This window comes from Polyodon spathula, chromosome 17 (genome assembly GCF_017654505.1).
Source record: "Polyodon spathula isolate WHYD16114869_AA chromosome 17, ASM1765450v1, whole genome shotgun sequence".
Lineage (NCBI taxonomy): Eukaryota > Metazoa > Chordata > Actinopteri > Acipenseriformes > Polyodontidae > Polyodon > Polyodon spathula.
In genome coordinates, this window is record NC_054550.1 from 1,576,954 (window position 1) to 1,589,621 (window position 12,668).

Here is a 12,668-nt window from a genome sequence, read left to right on the forward strand (position 1 = left end):
TCCATTTAACTTGGCAATTCAACATTTACCGGACAGATAAATCTGAAAAAAAAAAATCGTTCTGCAATTAAATAAATCTGAAAAAAAAAAAAAAAAATAGATTTTCAAAAGTGTGTATATATATATATATATATATATATATATATATATATATATATATATATATATATATATATATATATATATATATATATATATATATATATTATAAATTTGAAGCTAAAGGGCTATGCACACCGGACGTGAGCGAGCGAATTCGATGCAAATAAAGTTTGCACACTAAGCAAAGCGAACGACACAAACTAAACACACCAAACTCAAAACCAGTCAAGGGAATCTGCCAATACTTCATCTATAACATCTGTGCTTGAGCTCCTGTACTTCCTATTAGTGTTGCATTACAATGTTGATTTAGAGTTTAAATTATCCTTGAATTACTAATACAAACCAATTCCTCAACTCATTAGAAGGAACCTTCTGCTTCTGAAAACAACTTTTAAACTGTATGCAATTGTTGAGGAAGGGAAACATGTGATTCAGTAGACACACACCGTATGTAACACTACTACGCAAACTGTTGTTTAGTTTTTATGTATTTAGAAAAATGAATTAATAAGTACTAAAACATGGGTATGATTTACTGTATATATAAATAAAAAGCCCTCAAGACAGGACTTCTAGTTGGTTAGGGAATGTTTCAATTTTCCAGTACTGTAATGGACTGTTTTGCCATATTTGTATTTCAAAGGCTATTGTGCTAAAATGTATAACACAGATGAACACTTTTATACCAATCTAGTGTTCTTAACTGAAAGTTTAGAAACATAATTCCGCTGAATGACCATTCATTTTGAAATCTGATTAACATGTGCATGTAGTCATATCTGAATTATATAGCACTCCTTCACGCCACTTCATGCATTCTGTTGAGTTTTTTTTTTTTTTTTGCATCCGTTTAGAACTTTCCACCTGAAAATGAAAGCACAAGGGAGAAAAAAAAAAGTAAGAAAGACAGTAATGCACAGACGGAAACAATAGCTCCATTCACCTGGCTGATTGAATTATCACCTTTCTCATTAACAAAGCAGAACATGAGATGACAGTGAATTCGAATGCTGGCACAGAACATTACATTATCAAAACCATTGAAAATACTAAGTGATTGAGGCAGAATCAGTATATTAAAAAAAAAAAAGAAAAGTATTCCAATAACAAAAAAACATAACACTGATAAATGAGAAACAGAGGTGAAAGGCTTCAGGAGCCAGTACGTCCCAAGCAGCCTCTGATTACTGGTACACAGAACCTACCTGTAACTCCTGCATGTTTGCCCTGTTTGTTGGGCATGCACAGTGAACTTTGGGTCTTGTGCATTTCTCTTCACTCTCCAGTTCAGAGGGCCGGTCTCGCTTCCCCAGTGGGGACGTCCCACTGTGTCGCACCATACTTGAACCTGAAATGGTCAAATAAAGTTTTCATTAAGACATGAACAAATGCATCACAAGAGATGTAACTGGGTTCATATCAGCTTAGCAGAGGCTCCTAGGTTACCCTTATTACTTCCAATATGATATAATACTCAGCAGCTGTTTCATAAGAGGCTCCTTTAACAAACTGGACAATGCCACATTCAGACCACACTGTAAAGCATTATGAAAGCCAAATTCCTAGGTATCAATAACCGTGCCACAGATGTTTGTATAAAGAAGGCTTTTAAATACACGTTGTACAAAGTTTGTTTCCCCTTTTTATTTTTTACCAATTGGTAATAAAAATATGTTAAGAATTAATATAAATTGTCCAAATCTGAGACAGGACTCAGTACCTTCACTTCACAATAATGCAGCATAGTGTGTGGCAACACTGCAGTAATATCACTAATGTGTGATGGCAATTCTAACTTCAAACTCGTTGTAGGGAAGTGGTAGATTAAACAGGTGTCCTGAACACAAGCAGGATTACTTGTTTGAGTTTTGTATTATTCAGAATCAACCAAAAAAAACCAAAAAAAACCAAACAGAAATAATTGTAAAATATTACCACTGTTACTGCTGTCTCTGTGCGATCTGTCTGTAACTGTGGTTCCAAGATCTTCAGAAAATGAAGGAACTGAAGCCAGTAAACCTACAAAAAAAAAGAAAAAACCTTCTAAAACAACAAAAAATAACAGTTTTCAAAATATTAACTTTCCCTGTAGAAAAAAAAAAACACGACATTACTTTGAAATTGCAGTTTTTTTAAAAAGAATATCATAAAAAAAAAAAAAATGAAATTGCAGTCTAAATAAAATTAAGAATCTAATATTTTTCTTTGCTTAACTTCAAATGTATTTTATTAGCAGAAGAGACATTATGAGTGGAAAAAAGATACTCATGAATTCATCTTAAAAATATACAATTAGCAAAGCAGTCCTGTTTGTAAAGTACAGATGGTAACATCTAAACCACACTTCTGTAAATCAGTTTTTTTTCATGACCTACAGCCTACATATTATTCTGGTCTGCATTATCATCTTAATATGAAAAGTAGGTTACCAGTGAGGGAGAGGTTTGCGGAGGGTAAACAAATAAATCTAATATAGTAAACAGACAAATCTAATCAAATCTTGTTTTCAAATCACAGACAAATAGTTTTTTTGTTTTCCAACTTAGCAACTTTAATACCTGTGAGCTTGGCTTGACTCTTGTATTGGTTTTTCTAGACACATTGGTATAAACAATACAAAATGAAGGTCTCCCATGATGATCTGTCAGATGGAGCTACCATTATTTGGTTAGCATGCCATTATTATTCATGCATGCCTCACAGTAACACGAGATGTTTGGCTAGAATCATGATAGAATTACATTAAATTATTTAGTTTACCATTGGTGCTGACTGTTATTTTAAGGGATAGATTAGGTAGAAAAACTATTACGGTCAGTTGCTGTGTGTGGTGCCAACCTAAAAGCAAAAAAGTACCGATGGGGATGTGCATACTTCACATTCCTAACTTGCAATATTTTTAATTTCCATAAATAAGTTGGTGTTAACACAAAAGCCTCAATGATTTAAAGCACAATGTTCAACGTACTCAGTCCTTTGTAGTGCGAGAGCTGCTGGTATATCTGCTTCATACGTTCAATGTTGACCCTGCTGGCTTCTGCGTGCTTGATCATTGGTTTGGGGTAGTCAACTCCAATGATGCATCTCGCTGCCTTCTGCACCGATTCAGGGGCATTCCAGGGCTCATGAATGTACTTGTTTGGATACTTTTTCAACTTTGGTATGTAAAGTCTACATGGGGAGAAACACAACACTGAAGTAATTACAGTACTTTTTTTTTCTCTCATTAATAAAATGAATACATTTCTAAAAATATCACTTCTTTTTAAAATAATTTTGCTCTAGACTTTCTCCCCAATCATTTTTCCCCAATCACAGCTCAGGAGACCTGAAGGTTCAGTGGGCGGACTCCGATCCCACAACCAAGCCAGCTTCCTCTTTTACACCCAGGAACTTGAGAGCCGATATCAGCGAGCTACCGCCCTCTGGAGGACAAAGGCCAGCCCTGCAGGTGTCTGCTTTTGAGCTCGCTGAACGCCTGGCCAGCAGGGTTCACTGTAGCGCCATGAGGAGAAACAGTCCTGGTTTTTCCTCCATAACCCACAGAAGCGCCACAGCCAATGTGACGCTGGCATCGGAACACCCAAAAAGGACCGACTACTCCACACAGCCAGGATAAAAACATCACTTCTAATTGGTTAAACCTGTTATTATTAAAGATGGGTACATTTTCTCCATTACATGGAATGAGCTGTATGCCCAATGGATTATTATTTTTTTTTGCATAAAGCACTCTCCCTTTAGTATACTGCTACTAATATAAGGTTTTTGGGGATGTGGTTTTGAACCATAACATTATATACAGATTATCAATTCCTAAATCTTTCATTAAATGTGTATGGATGTTTTTATTAATGACTGGGTTTTCATTCTTGCTCACCTTATGTAGTCACCACTCGGATCGGTTCTCTTTCCAAAGCCCACAGGACAATAGCAGTGAAAGAACTGTTGGAAAAAGGCACTACATGACAGCCACATCCAGCTTCCTGCATTCACACTGAAATCTGCATCCAGCAGCAGATCCTCAAATACCTGCATTGAAATAAAAGAAATCAAGCTCAAGCAATTCTAATGATGTAGCACAAAATGGGAATTAAACAGTTAATGTTTTAAAAAAAACAAATACGAACACAGGGCAGCTCAAAGCATCTTAACATAGAAACCTTGTGATTATGTATAAGTAACTCACTCTAAATTGCCTAACTAGGAGGCAACTTGCCACTTTTAATTGAGCCCTACTTGTACTGAATTATAGTACTGGGCTCTACTAAGATTTTAAGAAAGTCAATGGACTTTATTCAGGGTCATAGGGTCATTCCTGGTTCCCAGTACTCAGCTTGCATAAAACTCTCTCTATGACTAATTAGCTTATTTTAACATATATTCTGTTGGTACATTACTGCTCTATTTGCAATTGTTTTGATAGTGAAATGTAGAAATATGAAATTGAAACATGACATTTTAATGCTACACAAAAATAAATAATAATACAAAAAAAAAAAAAAAAAAAAAAAAAAAAAACACTGCCAGCAAAACAAAACTGGAACGCAAATCAACAATTATACAGCTGCCCTCAAAGCACATGCTGGTTTATATTCCCCGCACTGACTCTTCATAAACTATGTCACACTACTTTGGAAAGTCTGATCAAATGTTTCCGGTAAAATTACAGCAGTGTGTGCCTTACCCGCATGCCACTCTCCCAGCTGACCCAGAGGTCCCCCCTGGTTAGGAAGCATGCCACAGCATGCCTGGCCAGGTGATGGATCCAGCCCTCCTGCCGCAGCTGGGTCATAATGGCATCAATCCAGGGATACCCCGTACACCCCTCAGCCCACTTGGCCAGAGCCTCTGGGTTTCTGTCCCATGGGATCTGCACACAAATTGGATTCCCCTGCATCCGGTCAAACTTGGGGTTATTAGTAGCTGCCGTGTAGAAGAACTCTCGCCAGAGTAACTGCCCATACAAGGACAGTGGTGGACTGTCGCTCTGCTTCACCTATTCAGAATATTAAAAGGGGGAATAAATAAGTTTCAAGAGTGCCAATTGTTCTTTGTGCTTTGTTCCTTGTATTAAAACGCATAGCACTATATGACGGTACAGCTGTTTGCAGTTTATAATGGACTTAGACCTCTTTCTGCAGCACTGAAAGAGTTAAAATATAAAAAATCTCAACATGTATGAAACATCTCATTGGTAAACAGGTTTTCAAATATACACCTTTAATAAATATCTAACGTTACCAAAAGCTACCTTGAAAGTCACCCATACCTTTTTATACAGTTCTAGTAATCTGTAGTAAAATTCTCGACATGATAAACAGCCGAACCGTAGATATGGACTTAACCCTGTCTGACTCCCAATCAACGAGTTTACATCAATCTTGGGTCTTTCAAAACTGGCAACCCAAGCCTGGAAGTGTTAGAAAAAGAAGTGATTAAAATCTTCAATTATCAAATCAACCAATTACTCTTAAGAAAGGCCTGTAACATGACTCACCTTCCGTTCTAAATGTTTGTCCATGCGTCGCAGTGCTTCCGTTTCTCCTCCCTTCCACTTGGCAGGACCGAGACTTGCTGTTTTAAACCCTGAAACAAAAACAGGAAAAGTAAAACAATCTGTGTAGAAAAAGCGACCAGTTTTGTAACACCAGTTTTGTGTTTCCTTTGAACTGCAATAAAAGCTTATACGTGCACTTGTTTCAAAGCACTTACCCAGCTCCTGTAGAGATGGTACTCCATAGTGCTCATCGTGGTTTTCGGTGATAACAGTCCTGCATCTTTCCATTTGCTCTTCTGTGACTGTACCCACTGGCTTTTTTGGAAGCTCCAGGCGACTGATAATTGCTTGAAATCTCTTGTATGTGAGCGGAGGGTTATTGTTGTTTAATTCTATTATTCTGCAAAAAAAAAAAAAAAGTTGTAGAAAAAAAAAGTACTGAATTACGGTAACCCTTTGCTAAAGAAACTCCGAATACAGATCAATTGCAGAGCTTTCCGATAGAAATAGAGCAAAAGAAAGAGACCAAAGCTGAACGCTGACTGAGCCTACAGATGATACAACTGCATACAGTAGATACAGGTTCAGATATCTAAAGATGCTGACATTAAAAATTAAAAAGAAAAGTTCAAATGGAATACAATTTACATATTAAGTAGGATTTACTTAGAATATTTATTTATTTATTTATTTTGAGGGGGGAGGTCATTAGTTCCATCTTTTAAAATTAGTAAAATTAGTTTTTTTTTTTTTTTGATATTATTTTCATGTTTAGAGATTCCCCAGTAACAGACAACCAGTTACTTAACAATATGCACTTACTATAACTGATTAAGGCTATGTTTGTGGTATGATGTATTGTATTATTAAAAAAAAAAAAAAAGGCTGAAATAACCTATTTCTCCGAACCAGAATTCTCAATAAACAAGCCGCAGACAGCTAATTAAGAATCGCGGTCTTCAAGTTTTTCCCCTAGTGCTACCCATTTCAACAACATCTGCAACTGTGTCAAGATCGGTATGTAGTTAACCATTCCCATTTGGTCATTTCCTACTGGAATGCCACTGGTATCAGGTGGCCTTCACGTTCCTACTGCAGTACAGTGTACTTGCTATTGCACATGTTGGTAATGGTGACTGAACAGCCAAGCTGGTCCTCCACCCACTGTCTGCACATGTTTCACTGCGTGACTAGCTATCGCTGCATTTCTACACTAGATGGCAGGATCCTCCGTTTTCAAAAGAAAACACTCATTGCAGCATCATGACCTTTATGTAATAAAGCACAGCAGTGATCCAGCTTTCATTTTACATATTAGAAAGTTTCTGAAACTATATGACAAATGTATTACAGAAAACAAAACACACACACAAAAATGAAACAACATTTCAGGGTAAAACTTTAAAATGTTACTCAACAACATTTAGTTATTTTCCTTACTGAATTAGATAGTATGAGGTACAGTTATGCCTCTTTTTCACTGTACAACCAAGCCGAACCAGGTCTGTACCGAGCCCTCATGGTGTGGTTAAGGGGAGGCTGGGTTATTTATCCATTGCAGAGGCGAGCCGTGCTACTGACATCACACGCAACGAAAGACAGTTGTTATTAATTAACTCCATTTGACAAAAGATGCGCAAGCATATGGTGTTCAATAATTAATAGACCAGCAGTACAGCTGTATCTTGTATCCATATATTTTGTAAATACAGTTAGGAATTTTTTTATAATCCACATATTTCACTGATTACATCGACTGAATGAAATTAAGTTCACTTAGTTTTGTTGAAGGGGAAAAAAGAAGGTTTTAAAAATACGATTTGCCAAAGATACCCCGTTTAAGGACAGCTGTTTTTTGTATGGGTGCTTAAAAAACAAGAGCCGTAGTTGTATGTATGGTACAGCTGTATTTTGTTTAACTATATTTTTGTAAAGAAGCTTAGAATTTATTCCTTTTTTTTCACATTTTTTTTCTTTATATTAATATAATAAAGGTCAAGGATGAGAAATGTGTTAGAATTTTCCTGCTTGGCTTGACAAATAGCCAGTGGAGAACCACCAGTACCCTTACCGTACAGAACCCTCACAGGTCGGATGTGCCAGTGGAGAAGGGGTGCAAGGCTTGGTTTTGAGTTTCAAACTGTGTGCAAATCAATATACATGCACTATAATACTGAAACACATCCATGCACATTTTACAACTAAACTCCTTGCTTTGTTTACAATATTCGTCCATCCTATTTTCTCTCCACAAGGGCAGCCTGTGGACTAATTATGCATGCTTGTACAACTATTTTGCATTCAGCTTTCACTCAAAATGATTTGAAAACACACAAAACAAAACAAAACAAAACAAAAATTCTTAAGGTGTAACTCTGCGAGAGCGACCTCCTGTTCTGCTTGCTTGATATGAAACTAAACTAGCCTGCGTCACAGGAATTAGAAACAAACTCCTACCTGTCTAAATTGTAAAGTGTGTGCGCGTTCTTTACAGCGACTTCCACCCCTAACTCTTGTGCCATCTTAATGATGGCTGCATCCCTTTCTTTTCCAAAGGGCTCAGAGTCATACTCAAACGTCAGGCGTGTCACATTCCACTCCTAGAAGACAAACGCATAAAAAAAATTAAAACAAATGCAAATATTTGGGCGGCCGGCTCTGGCATATTTAAGAGAAACATAAGATGAGGGTTTGCATTTATAAAGTTACAAATGAAATCAGAAGAGCAAAGTCAGTTATACTGCTGTCCCACTACATTCTATTTCTTACATTAGGAACATGTGTTTTGAATACTGAAGCCAATGTACTTCTTCAGAATCATTTGTATGCCAACAGGGTGTACATTAAATATAAAATTGACAACGTCAATACCATGTTAGTAGAACACGATGATCTACATCCAAGCAGGTCTTTGGTTACACTTAAGAAAAAAAGTAATTGTGACACAGATTCTGATAACTCAATAACTAGTTTAGGAATGTCCTAAGTACATTTCCTCATTGTTGTATAGCAGTTCACTGGACACATGCAGCAGGAACGTAGGCTTGTAAATTTCAATGTGCTTGCATTAAGGTTATCTTACTAACCTTAAAGAGCCTTGGAAAGACATTAGCGGGTTGCCCACGGACCACAAAGAGCCTGGAGTTAAGTTTTCTAAGACTGGTATCCAGATCTTGTAATGACTCCAGTAGAAACCTTGAAACGAAATATTAAAAGTACCACACATGTAGTCGCTACAGGAGGTGAAATGAATGAGAAGTACAGTACACAGTCACATTGTTAAGGCATCTGTATGACATTCAGTGATTGGAGCAAAACCGCAGTGTTTTAGGACCAGTCATGGTGCAATCAATGTGAAACGTGCATTTTCTGGTGAGGTCAGCAGCACGTGCATTCGGAACAAGGCAGGTGTTACCATGACATCTTCGCAAGCCTTCCCACGCTGCATTGCAGTTCAACGGCAATACATTTCTATTACTTACGGGGTTCTAGCTAGCCAGAAACCATCAAAAGCCATCCACGCCCAATTTCATTTTACAAATGACGAGTAGGTACAATGCACAACTATCAGTCAGTGTAATTATTCGTATTAGTTTATTTAGCAAACGCCTTTATCCAAGGCGACTTACCGAGACGAGGGTGTGTGAACTATGCATTAGCTGCAGAGTCACTTACAACAACATCTCACCCGAAAGACAGAGCACAAGGAAGTTAAGGACTTGCTTTGGGTCACACGCTGAGCTGGGATTTGAACCGGGGACCGCTTCGTTACAAGCCCTTTTCTTTAACCATTGGATCACACATACTCCTACGACTGCTAATGAACTATTTATTAGAACTGATGTAATATATTTTATGTTTGAGTAGAAATATTTTGAATAATAATAACAATAACAATGCAAAAAGTAACCAAACCACTTTGCAGCTCCAGTACGCTTCTCTGCAGTGCACTGCAAAAATGGCAAGAAGCACCATAAATAATTACATACAGTATTCAAAGTTACGTCGGATATATATATATATATATATATATATTATATATATATATAAAGTAATATATATATATATATATATATATATATATGTGTGGTCGGGGTAGCCAACTACGGGTAAGGTAGGCATTTTGTCTTGAAACGTTTGGTCCCAAAAATTTACTCACAGGTGAATCGCACAATGTTTGCACCGTCCAGAGCTGCTTGCAAAGCCGGATTATCGTGGAGTCTCAGTCCTTTACGAAACCAATGCACCGAATTGACCACCATGATTCTGGTGTATGTATTATTTTCTTCCAAAACGAACCACAGTATTTAATCTGAAATATTTCCGAGTGTTCAAATGCAGTTGTATTAATGAGACGTACAGCACACACCTCCAGACTTCCACCGACCTGCACCATCCAAACTGTTTACAGTCAATGGAACCGGTCTTACTTTGACTCCTATTGGCTGCAGGGTACTAAGTAGCAGGAGTATTAAAATGTGCAACTGCTCGACCTCAACTATGATTGGATGACTGTCATTTGTAGGCCACGCCCCATCACGTTAACCTGGCATGCTGAATGTGGACTCGCACACTCGCACGGGGGTGGAATTAACAGGAAAAGCAGTTATATCATCATAGTGTTGTTACGTTGTTTGAAAGTCACAGTAATCTTATATAAGGCGTTAGTAGGCTTAGGATATTAGGATATTAGGCTTGTTCAGTGGCCTGGTTTTGGAAATCTGCTTTTACTCCATTACATTTTAATTATATCTATCTATCTATCTATCTATCTATCTATCTATCTATCTATCTATCTATCTATATATATATATATATCTATATATATATATATATATATATATATATATATATATATATATATATATATATATATATATATATATATATATATATATATATATATATATATATATATATATATATATATCTATATATATATATATATATTCTAAATGTAATTGTTTTAGTTCTTAAAAAATGAAAGGACTGACCTTGTTGCTCAAACAAATTCATATTGTATGATTTCCATTACATGAGAGTAGATGTTGAACTTCATGATGATTTGAAATCGGCTCTCGCCAAGATAAGCACCAACTAAGACGCAGCTTTGCTGTAAACTAATGTGATCCATCTGCATCACCATCCATTTGCATTGTTTTCCATCTGATGTAGATATCCTTCTGTCTGGTGTTGATTGCTGAAGTGTAATGCTGGCTCCAGGGATCAGCACACACAACGGCTGCGATGCTGGCTCCGGGGATCAACCCAGTGCGGTCTCCCCAGCGCATGACAACCGTCTGGATTGAGCTAAGTAGGGTACATCTCTGGGGTCTTCAAGTGGGTACCTTCCATCCTCTGAGTTTCGTTGACTAGCCCACGACACCTCAAGAGGGCTCAACAGTGATCCTCTCCTCCTGCTTTTGCACCTCATTGACTACCAGCTTCCTCCGCTGAGCCGGGGTAGCCTTGTGCCATGTAGGAGGAGCCGAACTGAGATCAAAACCTCCTTTTCCATGCTGAACTTGCCCCATAATATCTCCGATTCGAAGGGCAGCCTTAGCATCTTCCACAGCTTTATTTGCCGTCCATTTTCTTCCAGTTTTCAATACAGGTGCTGCCTCCCTTACGCATTTGTCACGTGAATCTACTAATGTAATTTCCAGTCGGACTTTGGCAGACTTAAACTCCTCGGTTAGAGCAGAGATTGGTAGCTGCAGTATTCCTTTACCATAAACTCTATTGAGGCAGCGTGGAACTCCCAACCATTTCTTGACGTATGAACTGATTAAAGCTTCCAGCTTCTGAACTGTTGTCAAGGAAACCTTGTACACAGTCAGTGGCCACAGCAGTCTTGGCAGTAGCACCAGGGTTTCAGTTTGCCCGGTAAAGCGCTGCTGTCTATGCTCTTCAACCCTTCCACTGCTTGTTGTTTAACTTCTCCCACACGAACTGTGTCCTTTAGATCCCCGTCGTACCATCTCCCTAGACTTTTCACTGGCTTCTCAGACATTGTTGGTATTGCCTCACCATTAATGTAGAACCTTTTATCTACTACTTTACATTTAATTATAGAGATGGTCCTTGATTTAGTGGGCTTGAATTGCATTCGTCCCCATTCAATGCTATTGGTTAATTTGCCCAATAACCGATTAGTGCAATCTCTGAGCAATAATGCTGAAGAAAATCTTGCCTTTACGTTTAATAGGGAAATAGGACAAAACTGACCAATGCTTGTAGAATCTTTTTCTTTGGGTATAAAGACTCCACCTGCTCGGTGCCATGTTCTTGGTACAACCTGTTTTTCCCATGCCACTTTCATCAATTTCCACAGGATTCGTAGAACTCCAGAAGCACTCTTGTACATTCTGTATGGAACTCCATTAGGCCCTGGAGATGATGATGCCCTTGCTTTTTTCACAGCTTACTTCTTTCCACTTAGGTGCACAGTCCTCCATTTGGTATTCAAGTGGATTTATAGGTTGAGTATCTGAAGTAATTGACATAGGCTCCTGCCTTTTTTAGCAGTATACTTTTCAATTTATTGGTAAAATGCTCCACCTAGTGGGTCGTATTGATACTTGCAGATGCATCAATTGAAACCAATCTTGTGTTGGTCCTTGAAACAGTTCAACTATATACTGTACATTTACTGTATATAGACGCACATGTGCATGACTTGTAAACTTGTTCTAAAATGTAAAAAAAATAATAAAACAAGCAGAAGGAGATACAAAGGGAAGCAATTAGTATATGAAGAAAGGTGAAAAAGAAAACATGGCAGAGAATGTGGAATTATGTCAGGATTGGTGAATCAATGTACCCAAACTTAAAGCAAGCGCTGTAGACAGCTCTCCTCGTCTAACAGTCAGCTTAATTAAGACTCCTCATCCTCTGCAGTTGAGCAGTAAAGTGTACAGCACTGCACTAATATTTATCAGCAAACAAAAATACACAGCGTTTCATAGCAAAACATCACTTAATTTGAAAGAGTTTTAACTATTTTACACTTTAAAAACAACCACGTTTAAAATATACATTCATTGTTTTAACTGGTAAAGAA

The 12,668-nt window shown here is 37.6% G+C and overlaps 1 pseudogene; it reads right to left on the minus strand.

Annotated features, from left to right (window-relative positions):
- Positions 1–194: 194 nt before the first annotated feature.
- LOC121329536 lies at positions 195–10,236 on the minus strand (annotated as a pseudogene).
- Between the last annotated feature and the right edge of the window lie 2,432 nt (positions 10,237–12,668).